This window comes from Canis lupus, chromosome 11 (genome assembly GCF_048164855.1).
Source record: "Canis lupus baileyi chromosome 11, mCanLup2.hap1, whole genome shotgun sequence".
Taxonomy (NCBI): domain Eukaryota; kingdom Metazoa; phylum Chordata; class Mammalia; order Carnivora; family Canidae; genus Canis; species Canis lupus.
The window spans coordinates 67,203,133-67,228,802 of record NC_132848.1 but is presented as its reverse complement, the minus strand read 5'-3'; the positions used below and the strand labels follow the sequence as shown (position 1 = coordinate 67,228,802).

Genomic DNA, 25,670 nt, shown 5'->3' with positions numbered 1-25,670 from the left:
ACCCCTGATCTGGAAGTTTTTCAGCGTCCCAAAGGGACCCTTGGTACCGACCCAGGCATGACGCCTCTCGCCCCGGCCTCTGACCATCCTCCCTCTGTCCCCGGAGTTCGCCTTCCCTAGGGGGCCTCATGCCAGTGGAATCCTACGATGTCGGTCCTTTCCCGAATTCCACTAATGATGCCACGTCCTTAAGGCTCAGCCGTGCTGTAGCAGATTGCACGACGTCCTCCCTTTTGAAGGACGAATAATAGTCCATTGTTTGGAGATACCACCTTTTGCTCCTGCGCTCATCTGGGGCCCTGACTGTTCCCACCGGTAACCCGGTTAGGGAGGCCGGGGCCCCGCTGGCTGTAGGAACCCTACCGCGTCCACACCTGTCCATGCACTTCTGCTGACGCTAGTGTGCGGCAGGGTCAGGCTCTGGCCCGGAGGCTCCTCATGCATGGTCCCTCTTCTCGGAGGGACCCCCCACAGGGCAGTTGGAGAAGCCAGGAGGTGGGGGCGCCAGGCAGGCCCTGGCACCATGGGGACTTCTGATTGATCCCGGGTCACGGCCGGTGCTGCCTCCTTGGAGGTGGGCAGGCTCCTGCTCCACCCAGCCACCACAGCATCCTTGAGCCCCAGAAAGTTCCTGGACTTTTTTGCAAGTTGGCTCTCCTTTTTCTCTTGAGATCAGCTCTGCACATGAAGAGTGGTAGAGAGGACCTTGTCTTCCACAAAAGATCCTGCTGCACTTTCCCCCGCCCCAGCAGACTCCACTAACACGACCACAAGGGGCCACTCCAAATATCTTCCTAGAACAACAAAAAAAATCTGCTCCAAGATGATTTCCGGCTTCTATCAAACCCCGGAAGCAGCTGGCAGCCCATAAATTGTCGTTTCAGGGGCTAAAAGGATATCAGCTTTGCTTAGCCAAGCACCGCACGGTAGTCACAGGCCTGCCAGGTGACGAGATCTGGCCGCGGGCCTGCACTGCACAGGGTAGCATGGGTGCAGTTTACCTGGTCTGCAGGGCCCGCTGTGCCATGGGGGCTGGGAGAGGTCCATTTCACTCCACCCCAAGGGGTACCTGGTGCGGCGCACTGGGGAGTGGGGACCTCGGGGGTGAGGGCTGTAAAGCTGGGATCTCCAGGGCTGGCAGCCGGGAATCCTGGGGTCAGTGCTCTGGGCTGCCACCTTAGCCTCTCTGGCAGGAGTGGCAGCGCCAATGCTTGCCTTGGCTTCCAGGGCCAAGACAGTGAGCTCACGTGCTCCTCCTAAAATCGGCACCAGAAGAAGCCGAAGTTCTGGGTTACGCAAGTGGGGGCCGAAGCCAAGGAAATCTGAGTTTTTATTGCTAATGGGGGTCCCTTTGGGGCCTTGGAAAAATTCTCCTTCACCTGGGTAATCCTCAAATTCCCATCAACAAATAGTAGGACTGGTTCTTAGAGAGGTAGCTTCAAATCTCCCCATTTCCCAGGACTACAGTCAGCCTAATTTGAGTTTCACCTTCCCCGACTGTCCCTGCTCCGGGGGTGCTGCTGTAGAGTAAAAAAGGGTTCTGGACACAAGGCTCTAGAGGCAGGGTGCACACAAACGTGGATTGTGTGCCTTGGAACAAGTAGCGAGGCTTATCAAGACTTTCCAGCCTTCTGCTTTTCATAAAGCAGTTCTTGTCCTGAGGATGAAACAGAGAGACAGCAAGAGCCCAGTAAACTAGGTCTGCCTGCTGGTGGCCAGAACGGGTCAAGCATTTCTGGGGCCACCACCTTCTTGGGGGCTTATTAAGGTCAAAGTCTTTTCTAATAAGGGCCAGGCAGCTGGTGAGCAGTAACTGCCTTCTCTTCATTGCAGCAGGAGCTGGAGCCCAACCGAGGGAGGCAGGGCTGGGACCTAGTCAACCCTGGCCAAGAATGGGGTATTAGAGACTCACAAGTTTTTTATGTTCTTCTTTCCCTTGCTAGGCTCTGCTCCCCAGCAAGCTTCAAGGGAGCACCAATTTTGTACAAGTCATTGCCCCGAGGGAAGAGAAAGAAAGAAGATAACAAGAGATTTACCATCTGGTAGAGGAGGGAGTCAGGCATATAAAGAAAGGAATCGATGCCCCAAATAAAGCGTAGAAGAGGAAACTCTTTCCCTCTACCCTCCTAGATTTGATAGTGGGGTCAATGAAATCAACGACAAGAGGCAGATTAGCTGGAGAAAAGATAAACACATTTATTAATTTTTAATATTACATGGACAAGGGCATCCGAGAGGGAAAAAAAGCAAATACCTGAAAAAAAAAAAAAAAGATGAGATTTGAGAACCTATGTACCATCTTAATGGAGAAGAGGGGGGAGATGCAGGTCACGTGGGGGAGGGTAAATGATTGGGAAGGATGAACGGGCCCTCAGAAGAACGGATGGGAGGTGTGAGGGTGTGGTGTGGACTTGTAGTCTCCTCTCCTGGGGTGGGAGTCGCTAGAGTTGATGAATCTCCCGGGTTGGGGACTTAGGACCATGGAGACCCTTTCAGAGGCTCTGAGTTTAGAAAGATGAGGGCAGTTCAGAGAGAGCCCCTCCCTGCCTCTGCTGTTTTTCAAGTGCCTTCAGCTCAAAATAATCGATAGGGCCAAGCAGCATGTTCTTGATCTCCTTCAAAAGCATGAGTGGAAAATGCCGAGTTCTGTTCACAAAATAAGTAATCCTCAAGCTGTGTGGAATGCTGTTCTGTGAAGCCTGCGGCATTGTTTTCATACAAGTTCAGTATTCTTTTAAATAATGGCAGAACCCTAACAAAATTTTATTAGGGTCAGATGTGTGCTAAGCACTCCGCGAGCATTAGTTTGTGTAGTGGCTGTGACGACCCTGAGAGGAAGGTACTGCCATCATTTTCTCCATTTTACAGACCAGGTCAGAGATGGTTAGAGATGTAAAATTGTATCCCTGTAGGAAGGGGAGCCAGAACCTTGACCCAGTTTGGTTCGACTCTAAAGCTTGAGTTCTGAATGCGATGCTGCGCTGGACGTCCAGATGCATCAATAGGCATTTTGGAGGGAGCTCCAAAAAAGCGGGAGCTGACTGGTTCTAGTACAATCCAGCCTATAGCCCTACGTCAGTATTTTGCCTCAAAGGCTACGGTTTCCTTCTCCTTTATTTTAATAATTGAACCAGATGACTACAAATGCACCTTCCATTTACTAAAATTCCCTCAATCTAGGATGTTTAAGTTCCTACAATGAAACTTTCTCATGTGCACTCCCTTAAGTGCCTTAATTCCAAGGAACAAGGCAAGCAAGCTACTGTTGTACTTACCCACTCTCGGACCTTCGGGAAGGTTGCTCAAAAGGCCGAATGCAGTAGCAGGGTCGATCAAGGGAGTCCAAGGTAGGGAGCCACAATCACTTTAGGAAGGAACTCAGTACTCCTACCCTAACACACACGATGTGTATTAGAGTTGACTGCTACGTCAAACAGCCAGCACGTATCAATGGCTTAACCCAAGGAAAGTTTATTTCTCACTTAGGAATAGTCCAACCCAAGTGTCCTACTTCTATGGCTCTTCTCCAAGGGGCTTCTCAGGAACCCAGGCTCTGCCTATTTCCTAGGTCCTCAGAATACTTTGGCTCCAGTTGCAGAGGATCCCCTGAAAGGCTTTTAGGGAGCAAGAAGTAGCATCTTACTTCTACCCCATTCCATTGGTCAGAATTGGTCGAATGATCCCACCTGCTTTCCCAGGAGGACTGGGAAATGTAGTCTCACCGTGTTTCCGAAAGGAAGCTGACTTTGATGACTATACAGTGGTTTCTGTAGAAGACTGTAAGTAGTCAAGTCAATCTTTAAAAAGACAAGTAAGGAGGAAATTTAGCCTCCTAGTCGTGGAGGCTCTCCATTGCCGTCCTCTCTGGGATGCCGACAGCGCACCTTCCCACCATGACTGCTCATAGTACTAACCTGAGTGTCCTTTGGTAAGAATAATGTGACCCATCTTTTCCTTCTTGGTTCTCTAAGAAAGGGTGATAGGCCCTTTTTTCTTTCTCTCTCTCTTTTTAAAAGATTTATTGACCTAAGACAGAGAGAGAGAGCAGGGGGAGGGTAGAGGGAGAGGGAGAGGGAGACAGAACCTCAGGCAGACTCTGCACTGAGCTCAGAGCCTGATGCGGGGCTGGATCCCATGACCCTGAGATCATGACTTGGGCCAAAACCAAGGATCACATGCTTAATGACTGAGCCACCCAGATGCCCCTCTATCTTTCTTTTTCAAAGAAAAGTAGAATGTCACATGCAGTGCCTCATTTAGATGTGTCTGGAGTCTTGGAAGCTTGACTATCCTACGTTCTCCTACAAATGGACCTTGAGAGCTTGTTCAGAGTTTCCAGCAGGGGAGTGCAGCTGGTCCTAGGCCCTTGACTAAAGAATAGTTCTCTATGGGGGAGGGTCATCCTCTTCAGCTGAGTGTACAGCTTTGCGAGGGACACACCGAGTCGTGAGGGAAGAAGGGGACACCCACGTAGCTAAGCCAGATCAGCCAAATCCACCCTGGTGATCAGCGGGATGATGCATGTCTCAGCCAGATCCCCCTCACATCTGGTAATAGGCCTTTCTTCGAGTGTGTAATAGGACTTTCCTCAGTGTCTTGTCTTGGGACCAAGGGAAATAACAGTAACTAGCATTTATTGAGCACATATTATATAAACCAGCACTTACATCGTCACCTTAGTGGGGGCAAATCTCACCCTAGGTCTGGATGAGATGTGTAGAATTGAATAAATGGTTTCGACTTCTGTTTTTAACACCCATTCTGCTGGGTGTCAGAAAGGTCATTTCTGTTGCTTTGGCTTCTGCTCTATAACCAGATTTTGTCTTGTTTCCAGGGGATGGATGGGAAGTAGCTGGGATTCAATGTTCTGGTGTCCATCGGTCCATGGTGGCATCTGCCATTACATCCTGTCAAGTGACAAAACTAAAACAATTGGAGTTTAATGTCATTTATTCAAGGCAAAAAAAAAAAAAAAAAATCCCTGGGCCAGGGGAGGTGCCTCACAAGCCGTGGAGCTGTTCCCGAGGGCGTTTGGGCCAGAGTGAGCTTCACAGGGCCTTAGGAGAGGCAGCGCGGGAAGGCCGGGACCGGGAAGGCCGGGACCCACGGGGCAGGGGCAGGGGGCAGGGAGGCTGGGCCGCAGGGGAGCGCAGGACTGAGGGCTGTGATGGCGTCTGTCTGCTCGCTTTCCCTGACGGATGGTTTTCCCAAGCTCAGGCTGACTTGGGTTGAGCTCTGTGACGTAGCCTCCACTGGGTGGGTCCCGATGTCCACATGAACGTCATCAGTCCAAACTGCCAGGCTTCACGGCCCGTCAGGCCCCCGCCAGGGTCGGTGCTCCGCTCACACCTCAAAGCCACGGTCGTCTCTGCTTCTACTTCACGTCCACCTCCCCCTTGACCAAGAACAAGCCACGGTTTCCGGCACCTGGAGAGATCCTGACACTCCCACCTCCTGCCTGACAGAGCGCCCCCCCCCCCCCCGCGCCCTCCCCCGGGGCAGGCCTTTCTCAGGGACCCTGCTGCCCGCTTGGTGGCTCTCCTGCCTCCATAGCCTCGATAATCCTCCTCTGCCTTGTCCTCTGAACTCTGTGTTCAGTATTTATGCCACAGAGGTGACGTGTTAAACTTTGCAGAGCCAAAGGGCTCCTTCTTACCACTGCTAAGTAGTCCTGTGGCTTTTGGGCCTTATCGCTCCTCCCCTGAGGCAGCAAGAGCCGCTGACTTCAGGCCAGATAAGGAAACACCACAGACGGGTCAGGAGGAGGCCAAGGGGCACTAGGAAGTAAATACGCTGTTACAAAAAAAAAAATTGCGAATTTGTCAAAATATTTTCCTGTCCCAATCTCACTGAATTCTCAAAGGCCCGTGTCTGAGGCGGCCGCCCTCACTCTCTACGGCACCGACGGAGACACTGAGTTGTACTCCTGGGATCTGCTGTGCCAGGATACGTTTTGGGTGTGTGGGGGATGGAGGAAGTTACTGCCGATTTGAATTGGTGGAAAGTTCGGAGAAGGGCCATTGCCAAGACATTCGCCCTTAGTACCCTGAAGTGCGGACACAGATGAACTGATACGAAATCTCATCCACTGGAGACGAGCCTCAGCCTTGCCTTTAACACATACCTGAGGCGCACTTGAAAATTGTAAGAAGCCTATTATTCGGAAGGGGGGGGAGGGACAAAAGGTTGGCGAAGAATCCCTTCAATTAAGTTAAACTCCTTCTTGCAAATCTCGTCTAATGATTTGCTTATTAGGAAAATCCTTTTATTTACCAACAGTGTGAATGTAAAGTTTGCTCAGTCATTCAATAAATATCGACCGAGGCCTTTCGAGGCCGAGTGCAGACAGTAATTAGGTTTTAAACTCTCCAATTTGCAGCATTGAGATGCTCTAAGCTGCCTCCTCCCCTCAGATTTGAAATCTTTCTAAAATTCAGTGAATCCTGGGAGCAGAAGGAAGGGGGTTCTGGGAGCCCCACAGGGATTGGGGGTGCTGGGAAGAGGTGCTTAGAAATGTGGGAGGAGACGAGGCTTGCAAGGTCTGAGGGAGGAACAGACCCTGCAGGGGAGCAAAAGGGATAGAACACCCCCCAGTCCTTCTGGGGACAAGGCCTCCATTTTCCATAGATGTTCCCTTACTGACCTGTGTTGACTAAATCTCCACTCCCAGGATGACGGGGCTTCTCTTACACCCCGGTGAAGCCCATCACACCGTGGTCTCATAGTGCCAGACAGCACCGCCGAAGAACCTGGAGAAGCAAAAGACGCAACAACAGGCGCAAACCAAGGTAAGTGTCCGGTTGGAGTATTGTTGGGACAGGGGCCAAGGTGGGTGGCAGGGGCTCTCATTTCGAAAAGGAAAAGGAACCACAGTAAAGTTATTTTTGGAGCTCGCCAACCTTTGCTCAGGCTTCCAAATGGCACTTACTAGAAAGCCTCTGGAAAACGCCTCCTCTACGCATCCGGGGTCAGGGGTTCGACGAGGGCTCATCATCTTCTGGTGGAAGAATTAGCGGCCTCAGAGGCCTTGCAGGCATGGGGTCAGCGGTTCTGAAGGCACTCCCTATTGTTAGAAAAGACGGCAGCGTCCTGTGGGTGGTGGGAAGACTGGGGTCCTCTTGAGAGAGCTGGGTGCGGCCTGCTGGCGTCCTTAACGAGGGGCACGTCTCAGTGGTGTTGGTATCGCCACCTAACTGCCTTCTCCGACACCAGCAACAGTAAGGGCCGTTTCCAATAGTTGAGCAGGTTCCAAGTCAAGCCTGAAGGTGACCATCAAGGAAGGAGTCAGGTGACTTGGGTTCAAATCCGGACCTTACCGCTTTCCAGGTACAGTAGATTTGGGGTGGCTGCAAATTCTTTGCACTCCTCCTCCCATTAAGAGATGGAGTCCAGGGGTGCCTGGGGGGCTCAGGGGTTGAGTGTCTGCCCTTGGCTCAGGGACCCGGGACCCCAGAATCGAGGCCCACATTGGGCTCCCTGTGGAGAGCCTGCTTCTCCCTCGGCCTATGTCTCTGCCTCTCTCTCTGTGTGTGTCTCTCATAAATAAATAAATAAATAAATAAATAAATAAATAAATAAAGTAAAAAAAAAAAAAAGAGATGGCCTCCATTCCCCATCTTCCTTCTCTAGGCTGGGCCTGTGGTTCACCTTGACCTGGAGCCTGGGGTAGGAGTAGTGCTAGGCTAGTGCCACAGGGGACTTGCAGCTTCTGCCCTGGCCTCTCGGAATGCTCACTCTCAGGACATTCCCTGTCAGGCTGCATGGGACACTTTGTAGAGATTGAGAGACCTTGAGTGACTGCTCCAGCTTTATCTGTTCAGCCAAAGCTGTGCTGGGACATGTGGCTCAGTGGAGCCTCCACGTAGCTAGAGCCCCAGCCAACGTCTAACTGCAAATGCATGGGACTCCCCCCCCCCCCCATGAGATCTGCCTGCAGACGCCTCCAGGGAACCATAAGAACCAAGGCTTCAGGCTCCCATGTATGGGGGTGTGTACAGAGTAGGACCTCAGCTAAGGTACCTCACCACTCAGAGGGGTAGTTTCCTTCTATAAAAATGGGCAAAAGAGCGGGGGCTACTTCAGAGGTCTGAATGTGAAAATGGTGCAAGTGCCAAGCACAGTGGCCAGCACACAGTAGGTCTTCAATGCATGCCAGGCTCCTTCCCGCCCTTTCTCCAGGAGGTCCTACTTACGGCCCGGGTGTGAGTCAGTATAGGCTGCCGCTCTGGACCTCCTGGGCAAACACCCGACTGCCCTCAAAGGGAATGCCTGGGATTGAATCCGAAAATGGGGTTGGAGAGAACTTGATTGTTATCTTTCTGGGGCAATCTGCATCCCTCCACCCACCCACCCCATCCCCTGCCTTTAGGAAAAATATTACCATGTTGTATGAGGAAAATTGTAAGTTTTAAACACAATTTTTCTTCTCAGTTTAAGAGATTGAGAGATTAGGTTTTCGCCTCTCTCTTTTTTTTTTTTTTTTTAGCAAGAAATATGCTTGCTCACATTGAAAAGTACCGGCATGAAATAAAACAACTCCCCTTCTGTTCCCCAGCCAGCAGGTTTTCTTCAACACCCCAGCCCCGGAGAGCCACAGATTGCACAGCGGGCAGACTTTGTTGAACAGATGAACAACTGTGGCTTAATCTGTTTGGGGAAAGGAAAAAAAAAGTCCTGAAGCAATTGATAAAGAGGCTGAGAGGCTGAGGTCAGTGTGAAGGAAGAGTAAATGAGGCCAGATTGGGGAACGTTGAAACCTAAGCCTCTTCCCCCACCCTCCGCGCCTCTTCCCCCCACCCCCGTCCTGAATGGGGTGTGTGGGTAACACTCAGGACTAATCTGCTGGGAAAGGAGCTGAGAGCCTCCCGGACCGCCTAGGTCGGAGTCCTGTTTCCATTATTATCCAAAATTATTTATTTCATGGATTCATCTAGTTTATTACCCAAAACATTTTTTTTTTTGAAAACTGTTATCAGAGTGTAGCATAGGATAGTACAGGAATCCTAAGGACAGGCAAACGAGGGTTCATAAGCCGAACACATGGGGTAACCCGCACGCAGGTGGGGAACACACCCCCAGCCCCCCACTGGCCTAGTCGCTATCCCAACTTAGAACCTCAGGATGTCTCGGAGCTCATACACGTTCACGTGTGTCCTTCTAGAGACGATCTGCACATATGCAAGAATACGGATGTTATTATTTTATACAAATGTAGTAAAAAATGTATTTTGTAAGGTACATAGTGTATTATCCAGAATAGTCCGCCTCTGGCTTTTTTTCACATTTTTCTTGGTGATCGTTCTATATCACTATGTGGAAAGTGGCTACTTTCTTTAGTGGTTGCATAGTATTCCTTTGTCTAAATGTACCACAATTATTTAATTTTATTAAAAGGCAAAGAGGGGGGATCCCTGGGTGGCTCAGTGGTTTGGTGCCTGCCTTTGGCCCAGGGCGTGATCCTGGGGTCCTGGGATCGAGTCCTGCATCAGGCTCCCTGCGGGGAGCCTGCTTCTCCCTCTGTCCGTGTCTCTGCCTCTTTCTGTGTGTCTCCATGAATAAGTAAATAACATCTTTAAAAATAAATAAATAAATAAAAGGCAAAGAGGTTGTGTTCAATCTTTTTGGAGCTTTGGAGCTGGCTTTTCTTTTTTTTTAAGTATTCTTGAGGTATCTTTGTTGTCCTTCATATTTAAGGTGGCAGCTAGGCCTGAAAAATACTACCAGTTCCTACTCGATTCTGAAATGTGTTGGGTGTGGTACCACCTGGGGTGGTCGCCTATTTTATTGCCTCGTCCTGTTAGGACTCGGTTGTTCCGTGTTTGAGTATGTATCCAGGAAGTAGAAATAATGTCCCTGACCCCCCACTTCCCTTTCTGGCAAATCAGCATCCGGTGAATGAGTCCAACTGCTTTCCCCCACGCCCCTCTCTCAGGCCCTGGCTCCCCCAGCATTGTCCTGGCCCCGGGAGCTGGAGGTTTTGGAAGACAGGCCTCCAGCTCTTCCAGGCAGGACCAGTTGGAGGAACTGTGTTCACGCTGATTAAGCCGGGCCCTCCTTTCCTGCCTGCCTCCTCCTTCCAATGGTCTTTTTTTTTTTTTCTAAGATTTTATTTTATTTATTCATGAGAGACACACGCAGAGAGAGAGAGGCAGAGACACAGGCAGAGGGAGAAGCAGACCCCATGCAGGGAGCCCGACGCGGGACTCGATCCCGGGTCTCCAGGACCACGACATGAGCTGAAGTCAGACTCTCAACCGCTGAGCCACCCAGGTGCCCCCCAAGGGTCTTTTCATCCCTCATCTCCCTCCCTGTCATTTACAGGAGCTCTCAGAGTCATTTACACTTGGTGTGACTTCACGTGGGTGCCTACCTCTTTCTCCAGCTGGCATTTGCTCTCGAAATTTCTTCCCTACCATATTTACAGCACACTAGTCTTTGCCCCCTTAGGGCCTTTTGACACCCTGACAGCAGGAGCAGTGATACACTTGGGGGGTTGGGGCAGTCTGCTCCCCTCCCTCCGCCGCCACCAGAATCAGGCCTGTGCTTTCCCGGCCCTCAGGGGACAGGCAGGAAGGGGTAGGCCTCGCTGGGCCAGGACCTCCGGGGAGGCAGGACGGTCCCAATATCTGTCACCTACAGCAGACGGGCAAATGCCACGGGCTCTGTGCAGAGGGGCGCAAGGCTGAGCTACGGAAGCATGTCCTCCAAAGGCGGGGTCGCAGGCAAGAGTCGGGGTTGGGGGCGCCCTCGTTCAGTGTAGGAGGAAGTCCTCGGGGTGCGACGCCAGGAGGCAAGCATCACTGGCTCACCTCTGCAACCGGCAACCGGGCCTCCCCGAGCCTCCGTGAGGGCGGTGACCGTGACCGTCTTGCAGAGCGTAATCGAGATGAGCTGAGCTGATGTGCAGCCACGTAAGCACGCCTGCGACCCTGACTGCTGTTCCAGGTGGCCCTGGTGCGGTGGCCCGGTGCCCGTCACCTTAGCCCAGGCCCTGCTCCCTTTGTCCTCCCGGGCCTGGCCTCTCTCCTGGCTCCCCTTGCTGTCCGAGCCTGTCCTGGTCTCTGCTCCCCCTTTCCCGCCCCCACCCCCTGCATGCCTGCTGCCTCCACCAGGAAGCCCTCACTCCTCCCACTCCCTCGGCCCGGACCTCCACCCACGGGGGGGCAAAAAGCCCACCACGAACCGAGGAACATACACCAGCTTCTTCCTCCAGAGCTTTTGTGTCTCGTTTGCCCCTTAGTCTCTGCACTGTCCAGGCTCCTTCCAAACTCCCAGCTCCAGGGTCTCCCTGACCCCCAACCTCCTCAGGTGCCCCAGGACGGTCTGGAGGGAGGAGCAGGAGGTGCCATCCTGAGCCCTGGGGACTGCGGAGACCAGCCATGGCTAACACCCTCTCCACGGGCCTCACGTCTGTGCGTCTGTGCGGACGGTAAGAACCACGGAACCGAGCGATGTCCCGTGAGGGCCTGCTCCAGAGCCGGGCTGTTCCAGGCATTTCACGTTTTACTCTTCCGTGTGATCCCCACAGCAGCCCTCTGGCCAGGGTGTCAGCAGCCCTCTGGCCGGGGTGTCGGAAGCAGCCTCTAGATTTTCAAGCTGCAGCTCGGAGTGGGTCCCTATCAAGGTTTCATCACTGCTCAAGTAGCAGAACCGGGACTTGAACCCGGGCCTGCCTGACCCCAGGGTCCAGGAGGACTTCTGGTAGTAGTAACGCTTCACACTCTGTTTTGTAGTTGGCTCAACTAGGCCAAGAACCGGTGTCTTCGACTCTTGAACTTGGCACGCACCCCGGACTAGCTGAGGACCGCAAGCTTTGTCTTGTCCACACGCAGATCTGATGTTGAAAGAGCCAGATTGTACATATTTGGAAGTAGCTTTGCCAAGACTCACGTGGGCGCGAGTGTTTTCCCAAACTTCTGAAATACCTTCCTCCATGAATGAATCTCCTGGGAGATAGTGGGTGTTAGAGAGGTGGTGTCGAGGGGCCCCCCGCCGCCCATGGGGACCTCCTCGGGACGGACGCGCATTACAAGAGGTATGGACGGGAAAACCAGTGGCTAGCGAAAGGTGCTCCTAAAAGGTGCTCCATGCGAGCTCCTAAAGGGCTTGAGAGTTTTCCTCAAAGCGAGCAGTGCTCCCCTTCAGGGTCAGCTGAGGGCAACAGCGCTCACAGCCTTCCCGTGGCCCAAACCTCAGGTTTATGGATCGCGTCCGTGGAGGCGCGGTCTGACCTTCCACCCGAAGTCTTTCCAACCCCTTTTTTCCTTGAGGTTTGGACTCTTCTTCCTCTGGATTTTTGCCTGCAGCTCTCACCTGAACGATAGCCTAATGATATCCCTAGTGTCCTAGCATTAAATAGAGGGGCTGCTCTGGATCGAAGTGTGTTCCCACAAAACTCACATCCACCCTAGAACCCCAGAATGCCGCATTACTTGGAAACTGGGTCTGTGATTGGCTACAATGAGGTCATCCCGAAGGAATTCCACCCCGAGAGGAAATCCCCTGCCTGGTGTCCTGCTAAGAGAAAGGAAAGGGGGGACCACACGGAGCCCCCGGGTGAGCCCGGAGGCCGGAGCCTAGAGTAACACGTCCCCCAGCCTGGGAACACCACGGGTGGCCGGCACCCACCAGGAACTGGGAGAGGCGGGGGAGGATGCTCCCTAGAGCCTTCGGGGGAAGCATGACCCGCCCACACCTTGAGTTTGGACTTCCAGCCTCCAGGACTGTGAGAGAATACGGATCTGTCATTTGAAGTCACCTGCGATGATTAGCTCTGGGAGCCCTAGGACACTGGTCCAGGGACTGTCACATGACTCTCTAAAGAAGATACTTTTTTGCTCATGAACATTCCATGGGCTTTGTCTTGTTTTTAAACAAAGCTCGCCGGGCCTCAGTTTTCTCACCTACAGGTGGCTTATTAGTCAACTCCGACTGCATTAAAAGTACCCCAGCCTCGGTGACACAAGGCACTGGGCCTGTACCACCAGGCTCACGGGCCCGTGGGGAGGCTGGTTGCTCTGCTCCACACATCTCTCGCTCTTTGAGAAGAAGTACAGGCCTCCCGGGCCTTCTTAAGGCCAGTGCAGAAGCCCCAGTGGGGAAACCCCGTGTGAGAGCACCTTGAAAGCCTCTGCATGTGGCACATCTGCTAGCATCCCTTGGCCCGAGCCAGTCAGAAGGCTCTGGAGGAGAATCCGTCTTCTTTCCTGTCTTGTTTTCTAGAGGCTGCCTGCATTATTTGGCTTGTGGCCTCCTTCCATCTTCAAAGCCAGCAGTGGCCGCCCAGACATCACTCTGACTCTCCTGCTTCCCTCTTAACTCCTAAGCACCCTGGTGATTTCGTTAGGCCAGCCGGACAGTCCAGGACGATGTCCCGGCCTCAAGGTCAGCGGACTGGCAACCTTAATCCTCCTGTGCCACATAACGTAAGATATTCACAGGTTCTGGGGACTAGGACGTGGGCATCTTTGGGGGCCATTATTCTGCTGATCGCATGGTCAAAACTAGTGTCACGGACTCGAGGGGAGGGGACGTAGACTCGACCATTTGCTGGGAGGAATAGCACAGCTTCTGTGGCTCTCTTTAACCACCGCAGCATGCATTGACTCACGCAATCCTCAGAGCAGCCCCACAAGGTGGGTACTAGAATTATCCACATTGGAAAGGAGAAAACTGAGAGCAGAGGTGTTAATTACGGGGCTAAGCTGAGCCAGCTGGTAAGCAGGAGAGCCGGCCTTCCATCTAGGCCGTTGGGCCGTGGAACCAGAGCACTGTCGTGCCTGGCATTCCCGGGGCTCAGCAGATGTGTATTTTCTCCTCTGTTGATCCCATTCTCTCAACCTTTCAGGAGCAGGAAGCTGGCCTGTAGCTCATGATACACACTCATCTCTCACGCATACACTCACACACACGAGGGCTATGGTAAAGTCCTCTTAATAATCGGGGTGGTGGAGTGATACCTATTTAAGTCAATAGAAATTTCATGTTGATCTTCCAACCCTCTTCTTTTTTTAAGATTTTTTTATTTATTCATATATGAGAGACAGAGAGAGAAGCAGAGATACAGGAAGAGGGAGACGCAGGCTCCCTGCAGGGAACCCGATGTGGGACTTGATCCCAGCACCCCGGGATCGCGCCCTGAGCCAAAGGCAGACGCTCAACCACTGAGCCACCCAGGCGTCCCTTCCAACCCTCTTCTGACTGGTTATTAGTTTTCTTGCGATTTCTCTCTACCATGGAACTGCCACCCAACTTCCATACTCTTGACTTTTTGACTCCAGCTCACTCCTGTCTGCTAGTCCCTATTTTCAGATGTTGTCTTAGTAATATGTGGGTCCCTTCCCCTCTCTGGTGTGGTGCCCTGGCCCCGACACTTCCCACCCCCACCCCAAGCCCAGGGTCCTCTCCCAGAGCAAACCTTTCTCTGTTGAAGCTGGAACGTCGCACAGTGCAGGTCCCAAAACCAAAGGCAATGGGGCGATGCCCAGAGGGAGTGGGAGCCGCAACATCTAAAAATCAGCATCTTGTTGGGTTGCCTGGCTGGTTTAGTCCGTAGAGCAATTGACTCTTGAGCTCGGGGTCCAGAGGTCAAGCCCCATATTGGGCACAGAGTTTACTTAATTTAAAAAAAGAAAAGGGGTGGGGGGCAGCCCCGGTGGCTTAGCAGTTTAGTGCTGCCTTCAGCCCAGGGTGTGATCCTGGAGATCCGGGATCGAGTCCCACGTCGGGCTCCCGGCATGGAGCCCACTTCTCCCTCTGCCTGTCTCTCTCTCTCTTTGTGTGTCGAAAGAAAGAAAGAAAGAAAGAAAGAAAGAAAGAAAGAAAGAAAGAAAGAAAGACCACCCAACATCTTGTCTGAATACATTCAAATTTACGTAGGTTTTGAGATCAATGTATATGAAGTACTAGGGATCACGGGTGGGAAGCATTAGCCTAAATAATCATGCGATTTGCACCAAATTCTCTACGTCCTACCCTAGAACCCGTAAGAGCCTGGTGTCAAGACAGTCTGCAGACAGAAGTGGATGCATGCCTTTTAAATAGAGTAATGCTTTTGGATTCGTTCACTTGTCAGACAAATATTTATTAAGTACTTGCTATGAATCAGTCACTGTGCTAGGCATAGAGCACAAAGATGAATAATTTGGATGATTCCTGCCCCAAGGAGTTCACAGTTAATTACAACTATTATCCACATTTTATATTATCTACGTTTTATACGTGGGCATGGAAAGTCTAAAGATATTAACCACTATATGTGTCTGTCAGTTAGACGAGGTATTTTTCCCAGGAATTATCATTCAGAAAAGAGGGAAGTACTTGGAAGAGAGGCAAGATGGTGGAAGAGATGGTGGTCCTCGTTTCATGTGATCCCCCAAATTTAGCAAGACGAAAGTACTTCATCTTTGGGCCTACAAATTCTATACTAAATACTAAACACACTATAAAGGAATAATACAAAGTGTCCCCTTTACTACCCTTAGTCAGTACTTCTGACGTTTCTGGTCACCAGATGTGTGGATTTTCCACACTTCAAGCCATTGTGACACTATCTGGGTGTCCTACAATTTACCTCAATTCTGACACTCTCCCCCTGGAGATAGATCCCACAGGTTAGGGGCTCGGCCCCGTGAGACCGTCCCCCTCCCCCCTCATCTCAGTTCAGACACCAAGCACAAGTCCAGCTTGTCACCTGGGCTTCTGACCACCTGGCTGTAAATCCAGAGGCTCCCACAAACCCCTCCTCTGGTTGATTTGTTAGAGTGGCTCACCACACCCAGGAAAGCACTTTGCTTACTACACGACCAGTTCATCATAAAAGGATGTAACTCAAAAAAAACAAAAAAACCTTAAAAAAAAAAAAAAAAAAAAAGGATGTAACTCACAACAGGGAGATGGAAGACAGGCATAGGGCAAGTTACGTGGGAGGGGGTGCAGAGCTTCCACGGCCTCTCAAGGCCCCTCCACATGTTGACCAACCAGGACGATCTCTGAACCATGTCCTTTTTGGGTTTTTATGGAGGCCTTGTTATATAGGCCCGACTGATTAAATCATTGGCTATTGGCAATCGATTCACCCTCCAGCTCCTCTCCGCTGCCCCTAGTCAGACAGGTCAGGGGAGAGGGGTGGGACTGATTGGTTCCTCCAGCAACCAGCCCCCATCCTAAGGTCATCTTGGGACTTTCCGAAAATCACCTCATTGATATAAACTCAGGTATGGTTGAAGGGGCTTGCTATAGGAATAACAAAAGACACCCATTTCTCCTTTATGGCTCTAATCACTTAGGAAATTTTGAGGTTTTAGGAGCTCTGTACCGGAAACGGGGACAAAGACCAAATATACATATTTCGTAATAGAAATCCCAATATCATAGGATCCCTGCAACGGCTCCCATGTTACATCAATGCTTTCTAAATTGCTTTTTATTTAACAACCGTGTTACAGTTTTGAGGAAGACATTAGCCTAAAATACCCCTCGCCCACGCTAGCTTTGGAAGCTTCTGGAGATCATCGACTTGATACAAAAGGGGGACGAGGAAACGGAACACAGATTTGTTAGTTATTCCAGGGGATGCGACTTCACATTGGCAATGCTGGAAGTTGTCATAAGCAAGCCTTTTAGGATCACTGTAAAAAGCAGAACAGTGAGTAGTTATGTTGGAGAGACCAGAGAACACAGGAGCCGACCAATGCTATGCAGATGGGCACTTTGTAGTCTGGGATAAAATTTCCAGCGACAGCTTCCCCTACAGGGTCCCTGAGAATCCCCAGCAATCCCGGCGGAAGTGAGGACGCCTAATAAGTGGCCCTCATGACCAGGAGGACACAGGTGACCAAGAGGCGCGTGAACAGTTGGAATAGATCTGGTTCACGAAACAGGAGAGTGGGAACAAGGTGGTCCTTACAGATGAAATATTTTGCATAAATTAATTCATTGCATGAATGATCTTAAATATGTGTGTGTAACTAAACTCATACATCGAGCAAGCGTATCCCAGTTAAGTCTATGCAACAAAATGTTTTCTGTGCTCACGTTGGCCAATGATGTGGGAGGATTTCCCCTTTGGAAAGTTTAGGGCTGCCTTGTATTTGGTGCCAGCTTCGGTCTGGGCACACGTGGAATCTTTGCCCAAAGCCACCAACTAGGAGGGCAGAGCCAGATCTAATGGGTTTGCCTTAATTCTTCAGTCACGCCAAGCTTCATAAAATCTAAGACACTGGTCCCTGGCCCTGTTGTCCATCTATGTCATTCCATTTAACCTCAGAGCATTTATAAGCACCAACCCCCACCATGAAGGATTTGTTCTTCAAACCCTCGAATCACTTTTAGTGCAGAATTAAGAGAGAAGAGCCTGACTTTTAACTGAAGATTAAGGAAAAAGGAATAATTTGTCTACGAACAGCTCTAGATTCTAGGGTTCTGGGGGCCCCGGCTCCCTAGTATGCAACCTGAGTTCTAATCTTCCCTGTTCTCTCACTTACTTCCTGAGAAGGTTTGACAAATGCCTGTAGGCTCAGCCCCAGCAGGACAGCCTGCAAGGAACAAATCAATGAGCAAGTTCCCTTTGTCATCTTTAAAATAATAAACCAACAAACCCCATTCGTCTCTCTGGGTAACAGGATTTTACTGCTTTTTTTTTTTTTTTTGATACTTTGCAGTATCATGTTCATTTTCTACATGAGCATGTTCTTTAATAAGAACCCAAAATCTGAAATGTTCTTTATTTTTTCAGAGAGACGGAGAGCGAGAGAGCGAGTGCACGTGCAAGAAGAAGGGGAGGGGGGCAGAAGGAGAGAGAGAATCTTGAGCAGGCTCCCCCGCTCAGCGCAGAGCCCGGCCTGGGGCTTGGCCTCAACACCCTGAGATCAGGACCTGAGCCGAAATCAGAAGTCAGAAGCTCAATCAACTGACCCACTCACGTGCCCCTGAAACGTTCATTTTTGGAAACATGCAACTATTCAGCTACAGAATTCCAATTTCACTTCCCAGAATTGCCCGGAGCCCACCTCACATTTAAGTTCTTTCTTTCCAATTAATCTGGCCTAAGAGAACCAAACACTTGCCCATGGGAAATACATTCAGAGCTCCCCTCTGTTGGGATCTGCCTGCCACCCAACGCCACCTTCCCCCAGGACGCCAAGAGAGGTGTGAGTAAAGGTAAAGGGACAGAGATGCCCCAAAGAGCTTGAGCTTTATATTTTTTGTGTGTGTGTGTGTTCAACATTATTAGGTCTCCCTGAGACTTTCCTTTAAGGCCACATACTTACACATCTATCAAGTTCCTAGAAGTTCTGTGACATAGAGTAGAAGACCCTGTATGACTCAGAGCAAGCAGTGCAACCTCTCTGAGCTACAGTTTGCTCATGTGTAGAACGATGGTTGGATCCAAAGGGAAAAGGGGAAAAGAGCATGGCTTAGGGAGACAGCAGGACTGGATTCAAATCCCGATGGCTTATTGCTGGGCAAGAAGTTGAGCCTTGGCTTCCTTATTTGAAAGGAGACTTCTTGGGACCCCTGGGTGGCTCAGTGGTTGAGCATCTGCCTTTGGCTCAGGTTGTGATCCTGGGGTCCCAGGATCGAGTCCCGCATTGGGCTCCCTGCAGGAAGCCTGCCTCTCCCTCTGCCTGTGTCTCTGCCTCTCTCTGTGTCTCTCATGAATAAATAAATAAAATCTTAAAAAAAGAATGAAAGGAGACTTCTTGTCAAGATTAAATATACTGTATAATATATCCTGGTACATCTTATATGCTAAAAAAAAAATGGTAGTGCTGGTTGTTTTGATCATTACTACTACTACCATATATGCGAAAGGGCCTATTTCTCTTAAAACCATAAAGCACAAGGCTGTCAGCTCAGCTGCACAAGCTGTGCACTGCACAACTCCAGGGTGCCGTCCACATAGAACACAATGTCTAGGGCACCCTGAGAAAGCACTCTACAGATTTTAAATATTGATTTTATCGAGAATAACAGAGGTAACACAGGACTTCTCTTGTCATGTTAGGTGCAAATAAGGCTCTCTAAATGATAAAATAGGTTACAAAGGCGCTGGAACTTCTGGGCAGGACTTGTTAAATAGAACAACAAAACACGGAAAATCTACCGGTCACCCGCCTTTAAGTGATTTGTTCCAAGTGTTAGTAATGAAGACGCTGGGGAGAGAGTTGCCCTGGCCTCCTAGGCATGTCCCTTCTGCTTAAGGTACCTGAAGGGACCCGGTGGGCTTGGTGTGGGCCTCCGACAGTTAGGAAGGCGGGATAAGTTCCAAAGAGAGGCGCCGGCTGCCTTGCTCCTCGCTGGGCCGGGGACACTGCAAAGCAATCAGCCTCCGTCGCTCCAGCAGGATGGGATCAGATCGGACATATGGAAAAAGAACTGGCTTGAATGATTTTCCAGTTTCTTTAAAAGGCTTTTAGGCTCCATTTGCCAGGGAGGCCGAGCACGGGGGTGGGGTGGGGGGTGGGGGACAGCACATGCGGTGTGGATGCCCCAGGAGCAGAGGCTGGACCGAGGGGGAGTTTGGGTAGTGGGAGGGGTACAGCCCCTGCGAGGAACAGAGTGCATGCCCAGCGCCCCCAACCCAGGGTCCCTCTGCCCCTCTGCTCTGCTCGTGTTCTCTCTCTCTCTCATGCTCTCTCCCTCCCAAACAAATACATAAGATCCTAAAAAAATAAATAAAGTAAGTGCGAAAGCAAGGGCTTGAGGCTGGGCTAGCTGGAGACTCTTGAACAAGATGTGAGCTGAGGCTGGAAAAGCAGTGGGATGTGCCTTCTGAGATCCTCCAGAGGTGGGGGGATCAACACAGCAGGTGTTTCCAGCCTCGAGTCCACGGGCCTCACTTGATTCACCAGCCTACCGTCCTTGGTATTTGACAGGGTTGCCTCTGGCCTCCACCTCTCTAGATTCTTCCCTTCTACTCCTCGGCCAGGATAACCTCCACCTCCCCGGATGGACTGTGCTTAGGCCTCTCCAGCGAAAATGAATGCCCCTGAAGGCAGGGACTGTGTCTGGCCTTGTCCTCGCCCTCAGCGCCAAGGCCACGAGAAGCGTATTATTGAAGAGGATGAGAGGGCCTCGGTCCCAGAACAGAGGGATGGGAGGATGGTGGTGGGGGAGCAGGAGGGGGAGGGTGGACAGGAAATGGAGGTGCCGCACAGAGCTCATCCTCCCCCTTCATCTCTGGGACAGCCAAGGACTACGCCATTAGATTTTAGGAACAAGGAGAAATCATACACTGCCACCGTCATCTCTCCAAAAGCACCCTTCCCCGACTTAAAAAATTCAATTAGAAATTTAACAGCCCTATGGTAAAAGCTTTATTCCTCTGACCTTTTATTCATTGGAAATATCCAGTTTACTACCCATCTACCCTCCATGAGGTTGACTGTTGTTCTAATGATGATGCAACGCACTGGAAGTTTCCAAAGTCCTGAAGTCCTGTTCCGCCAAGACAGTCTGAGTTCCGCGACACGACAACTGGGTGTGCGGTACACACCGCGCGTGAAGTCTTCCAATGGTCGCTCTTTGTCACTTGGTTAGCCTGAACATCCCACTGCCCGAGCATGTCACATAACAAACATTTCTCGTTCTTGGGGGTCAGGCTCACCTCTGAGAGATGGAGCATGGACAGGGAAAATTCGCTCCTTCCATCGCTCAGGTAAGCCTTCATGCCACGTAGATCTCTCCAGGGCGGATTTCAGACGAGTGATGTTCAAGGTGAAACAAAGCGATGAGCCGACATGGAAACATATATCGCTTTCTCCATATGTTTATAGACAGATCTCTCTCGAACTCAAGAAAACACCTTTCCCCTCCACCGAAATACCAACTTCCCTCCAATTTCCTGGCAGTTCACAATCAGAGCACGCCGGGGAGGCTGCAATATTTTCCTTCAAATGTGTAGAAACACCTTGTTCTCCGAGAGCTGTGCTCAAGCCTATTGAGTGCTGTCTCGTGTGATCATCGGGGCCGTCCCACTTGTGCGGTAAAATGCTGGTTTATTCTTCTGGACGTCACAGATTCACTAAATCCAAAGTCAATGTCCATACAGAAGTTGTGGGTTTGTTTGAATGACATTCTCAGGCACAGAAACATGAATGTCCATGGTGGATTGATATAGAGGAAATTGTTAGATGTTGAGGGGCAGGGTGAGGGCCGTGGGAGGAAAGTTAAAACAAACAAACAAACAAACAAACAAGGAAGGAAGGAAGTCATCTCAGAGAATTAGGAAATCTGGAGCTTTCCTTTCTAGGCCTCGGATCTTTGTGGGATTCCATGTGGCTTTCATTTCCAGTTCCTTGTCTCCTAACAAAGAGAATAAAGATGGTTTTTAAAGTAAATGCGAGCCCTTCCAGGAAAAAGAGAGCTCCTCCTCCCTTCCCCTCTTTAAGTCCTAGTAGCAGAATTTTCTTTTGCACTATTAAAAATGGCGTGGGCCACCTTTTCTCCAAAAACACACGAAGCTGCGGCATAACTCTTTCCCAAATAATTAATCTTTCCAGTGGAATCTTTCAAAGCCCCACGTTTCCTGTTATTTTATACAGCTGCAATTTGTAACTGGAGCTCCTGCCCAGTGTTCCACGGGCAAAACGCCAAATCCACTACATTTCACCTACCAAGGTGCCCTGCACAAATAATCCTTAACCGCAAGTTAAACAGTTAGGTCCTGTTCTAGCCGAAAAGAAAAGCCCAAGGAACAAAAGACGTTTAACATACTTCTGCGTGAAAATTCTAGTGGATGCTCACAATATTCTATTTTCCAGGGTCAACATTGGGAGGCATCATCAGGATGCCACAATAAAAGAAGAATTTTCAAAAACTGATCGATTCTTGCGTTAAGCTATTATTTGTGAATCACAAAAATGACATCCTCTTCGTTATCCGGAAGCCAGAAACTCTGAGTTGCTGTATCAGACCCACCTTGTTTGCTTCCTTAGCTGGAAGGCCAGAGCTAAGACTGGCTGGAGGGCAAGTAGGGAGGCAAAAGGTAGGGCTTTGGCTGGGACTCCCTTCCGTCTCCTGTCTGCGTCTCCCCTCTTCCCTCCACCCAGTAATCATTTCTCCATGCTGCCCATGAAGGAAGTTCTCTCAAGATCACTAAGCCGGGGGTTTCTTCTATTTCAAACCCTTTCCACTCTTCTTCCCACTTTTCCACCCCCACCACACATTTCTGCATTTCACCTGCCTCCTACTTTTCAAAAATTGAAGCCATTGACCAAGACCCTCAACTTCCTGCTACAGCCTCACCTTCTCTGGCGCCATCCCCCTTCCTTTCCTCCCATCCTGGCTGAGGCTTCCTACCCTGAGGTCAGGCCCTGTGTTCTGGATCCCAGCCCCTCCTGTTCTCTCCTCTCCCCTGTATACTCCACCCTTCCCTGACACTGAATCCTTCCTCTTTACACTGAATCATAAAATTCCTCTTAAGATAAAACAAGAACACCCTCAACCCACAGCCCCTTCCTGCTATTATTTTGTCCTTCTCTCCCAGTGAAACTTCTGGAATAGGTTTATACTACATCTTCCTTTTCATCATTTTCCCTCACTTCTCAGCCCCATCACTTTGGCCACCGGTTAATGGCCACCATGTTGGAAAGCAAAGGACTCAGTCCTCACCTTCCTGGCCACTTTGGGACCTTCCCTCCTGAGACCCTCTTCCCTGGGTTCTTCTTGTTTTCCTCCTACCTCTTCCCCGCTCTTTCTCCGTCTTCTTTTCCTTACCATCCTTCTCCACAGAGCCATTAAATGTCTCAGTTTTTTTTACATTTCACTTCCCACTATATTCCCTCACTACCTTAAACAGCTACAGCTCCAATAATCAGGCTCATACATTCAGTCACCTACTCAAAATCTCCAGCTCGGCTTCTCAAAGCCACAAGTCCAAACCCCAAGTCACAATCTTTCCTCCCAAACATGAGTCTCTACCTCAGATTCTTATCTCAACAAATGATGCCACCATCTACTGGTTGCTCAAGTCTCATAAACCTGACATCCTTGGTAACTTTGCCTAGTTCTCAAATCTGACCATTCCCTTAGGCCTGCTGTTTATACCTGCTAAAATCTCTCATATTCATTCGCTTCTCTCCATTTCCACATCCACCACCCCAACCTTGGGCACCATCTGCTCTTGCCTGGACCATTGCAGTAGCTTCCCAGCTGGTTTCTGTACATCCTTTCTCAACGCTCGTTACGCAGTTCTCCACAACGTTGCCAGACTGTGGCACTCTCTTGCATGGATTCTTTTAATGATACAGGACACAAACTCTGTATGCTTCTCGGATTCCCTTAACAGTATCCTTTTATTTCTCCGGGTTGGTGTTCCCCGTATGCCTCAACCTCCAGGTTTGGATGAAACGCCTTTCACCTTGGGCACGACCACTGAAGAGGCTGGGTGGTTTGCTCTGAAAGCACAGGGGAATTAGCTCTTGTAGAGTGAAACAGGAACAATGGACGATGGAAGATGGGAGAATACTAGGCAGATGAATCACTCCCTCCTTTCTCCCTGATAAGAATGGCTCTGAAAATGTGATTTTCCTTATAAGCTTTCTAGAGAAATTCTGTGTGCGGCACAAACGCACCACTTTAGTCTTTAACTCAGAATTGACTTCCTAGCGGTCCCAGATAAGACAAATGTTTAGGATAAAGACCAAAATACTTATCCAAGACTACATGGATTGATTCCTGTCTACTTCTATAGCCTCTCTCATCTCCTACCACTTTCCTGTCATTTTTCTATCTCCGGCTACAGTAGAGAGGTTTTCATTCATGCCAAATCCTCACGTGCCAGAAAGTTTATCTGGAAAACTCTTCCTTTCCACACACACCACCCTCCTCCCCCGCTTCACCTGGCTAACTCTTTTCCCAGCAGATCTGTTTTACTTCCTTCACTTCCTTCCAAAGGAAATCTCCATGGCCCTCCCTCCTCCCTCCTCCCCCACTTCTCCTGTTTCCTCCGTTGCTAGGGACTCTAGATGATCTGTGTGGGGTTTGACTAGTGTCTACCCCTTCCCCACACTGATTGTAAACTCCATGAGAGCAGAGACAGCACCTGCTTTGGCTCTCCTTTGCATCCCCAGAGCAGAGCCTAACACTCCAAAAAACACACTGAGTAAATGAACTCATCCGATCCAACACTCCTGCTGGAGAAGCTAAGATCAAAGAGATGAAGGGATTCATTCAAGCTAACCAGTCAGTGGTAGAGCTCAGTTGTTCTTCTACCTTCTTTTTCAATCGAGAATCATCCTTCTTAATTCTGAAAAAGACAGTAACAGACAGATCAATGAAACAGAACAGAGGATCCCGAAATAGATCTAAATATCTGCTTCACATACGAAAAGCACTCACCCTCATTCATAATAAAATAAATGCAAATTAAAAATGAGGGGACTTTTTTTTATCTTTCCAGTTGGCAAAATTCACAAAGTTTGGTAATTTCCCCTCTTATGAAGGCACTCAACAGTAAAGAGCCAAATATATAAGAGTAAATATATAAGTTTTTATGGAGTATTTAAATTGTCTTCTTCCATGGGAGACAGTTTGACAATAGTTATTTGATTATAATAAGTACAAAATCACAAGAGCACATGTTCTCTGCGATTCAACCTAGCACTTCAACTTTTAGGTGTTTATCCTACAGATATATTTGCCCAGATGGGAAATAGAAAACATGCAGTTATTCATTGCAGCATTATTTGTAATAGCAAAAGATTTAATGTGTATCACTTGTGGACAGGTGAAGTAAATTGTGGTATTTTTATACAATGGAACAATATGTAGCTTTAAAAAAGAATGAGATGGGATCCCTGGGTGGCTCAGTGGTTTAGCGCCTGCCTTCGGCTCAGGGTGTGATCCTGGAGACCCAGGGTCGAGTCCCATGTCAGGCTCCCTGCATGGAGCCTGCTTCTCCCTCTGCCTGTGTCTGTGCTTCTCTCTCTCTCTCTCTCTGTGTCTCTCATGAATAAATAAATAAAATCTTTAAAAAAATAATGAGGTAATTCAATTCTCTTGACTTCCATATTCCTACCTGGGACTATTGCATATTCCCTTTGTAGAAATATTCCATATTCCTGTATATTCCATATTTTTATATATGCTATTATGGAACCCTTCCTACGATATATAAGTAAAACCCGAAGTGTACAGTAGTTATATAATATGCTCCTATCTGGTTAAAATGAACAAAAACCACAAATAAAGCCAACTGGATTGTAAACTAAACTTGGTGAGGACAGTGCTTTCATACAGTTTGTCTTTCTTACATTGAACAGTGAAGACTTCATTAATATTTTTAATTAATTTCAATGAGAAGAAACGTCCTCAGTGATAAGGGAAAGGAAGCAAAGGGCAATGGACAAGTAATCATTTGTTTGCCAACTGGATGAAATCTCACCAAAAGAGAAAGTGAAATCTAACAGTCAAAGATGCTCATGAATTGGCAGACAGCTTTGTTCATATGCTAAAGAAACAGGTATAAGTTGATTAAATCCAAGGTTCCTTATTGATGCCTGCATGTTCTTTTGGAAGATGTATGACTATAAAGCTTGGACCTGGGAAGTACTAACTGTGAAATCTGGCTATTGCCAAAGTAAATATCTGCATGTTTTCCTGTCGAAATGCTCAGTGTGTGTGCTCACTATGCCTCAGTGGGGACGTTATGGCTACAGAGGCATTTA

At 49.4% G+C, this 25,670-nt stretch overlaps 2 long non-coding RNA genes across 3 annotated transcripts; one reads left to right on the top strand and one right to left on the bottom strand.

Moving 5' to 3' along the window:
- Positions 1-4,953: 4,953 nt before the first annotated feature.
- LOC140642329 (uncharacterized) lies at positions 4,954-7,437 on the bottom strand. Its single transcript, XR_012038806.1, has 4 exons — positions 6,929-7,437; positions 6,644-6,749; positions 5,657-5,777; positions 4,954-5,395 (listed from the first exon to the last, which is right to left on the bottom strand). It is a non-coding gene; the product is annotated as an uncharacterized lncRNA (long non-coding RNA).
- On the top strand, positions 5,484-18,669 carry LOC140642328 (uncharacterized). 2 transcript variants are annotated; one of them, XR_012038805.1, is made up of 3 exons: positions 5,484-6,144; positions 6,671-6,788; positions 8,555-9,673. It is a non-coding gene; the product is annotated as an uncharacterized lncRNA (long non-coding RNA). The 2 variants fall into 2 exon arrangements; XR_012038804.1 differs by lacking the exon at positions 8,555-9,673 and adding an exon at positions 17,735-18,669 and having other exon boundaries at positions 5,487-6,144.
- The last annotated feature ends 7,001 nt before the right edge of the window (positions 18,670-25,670 follow it).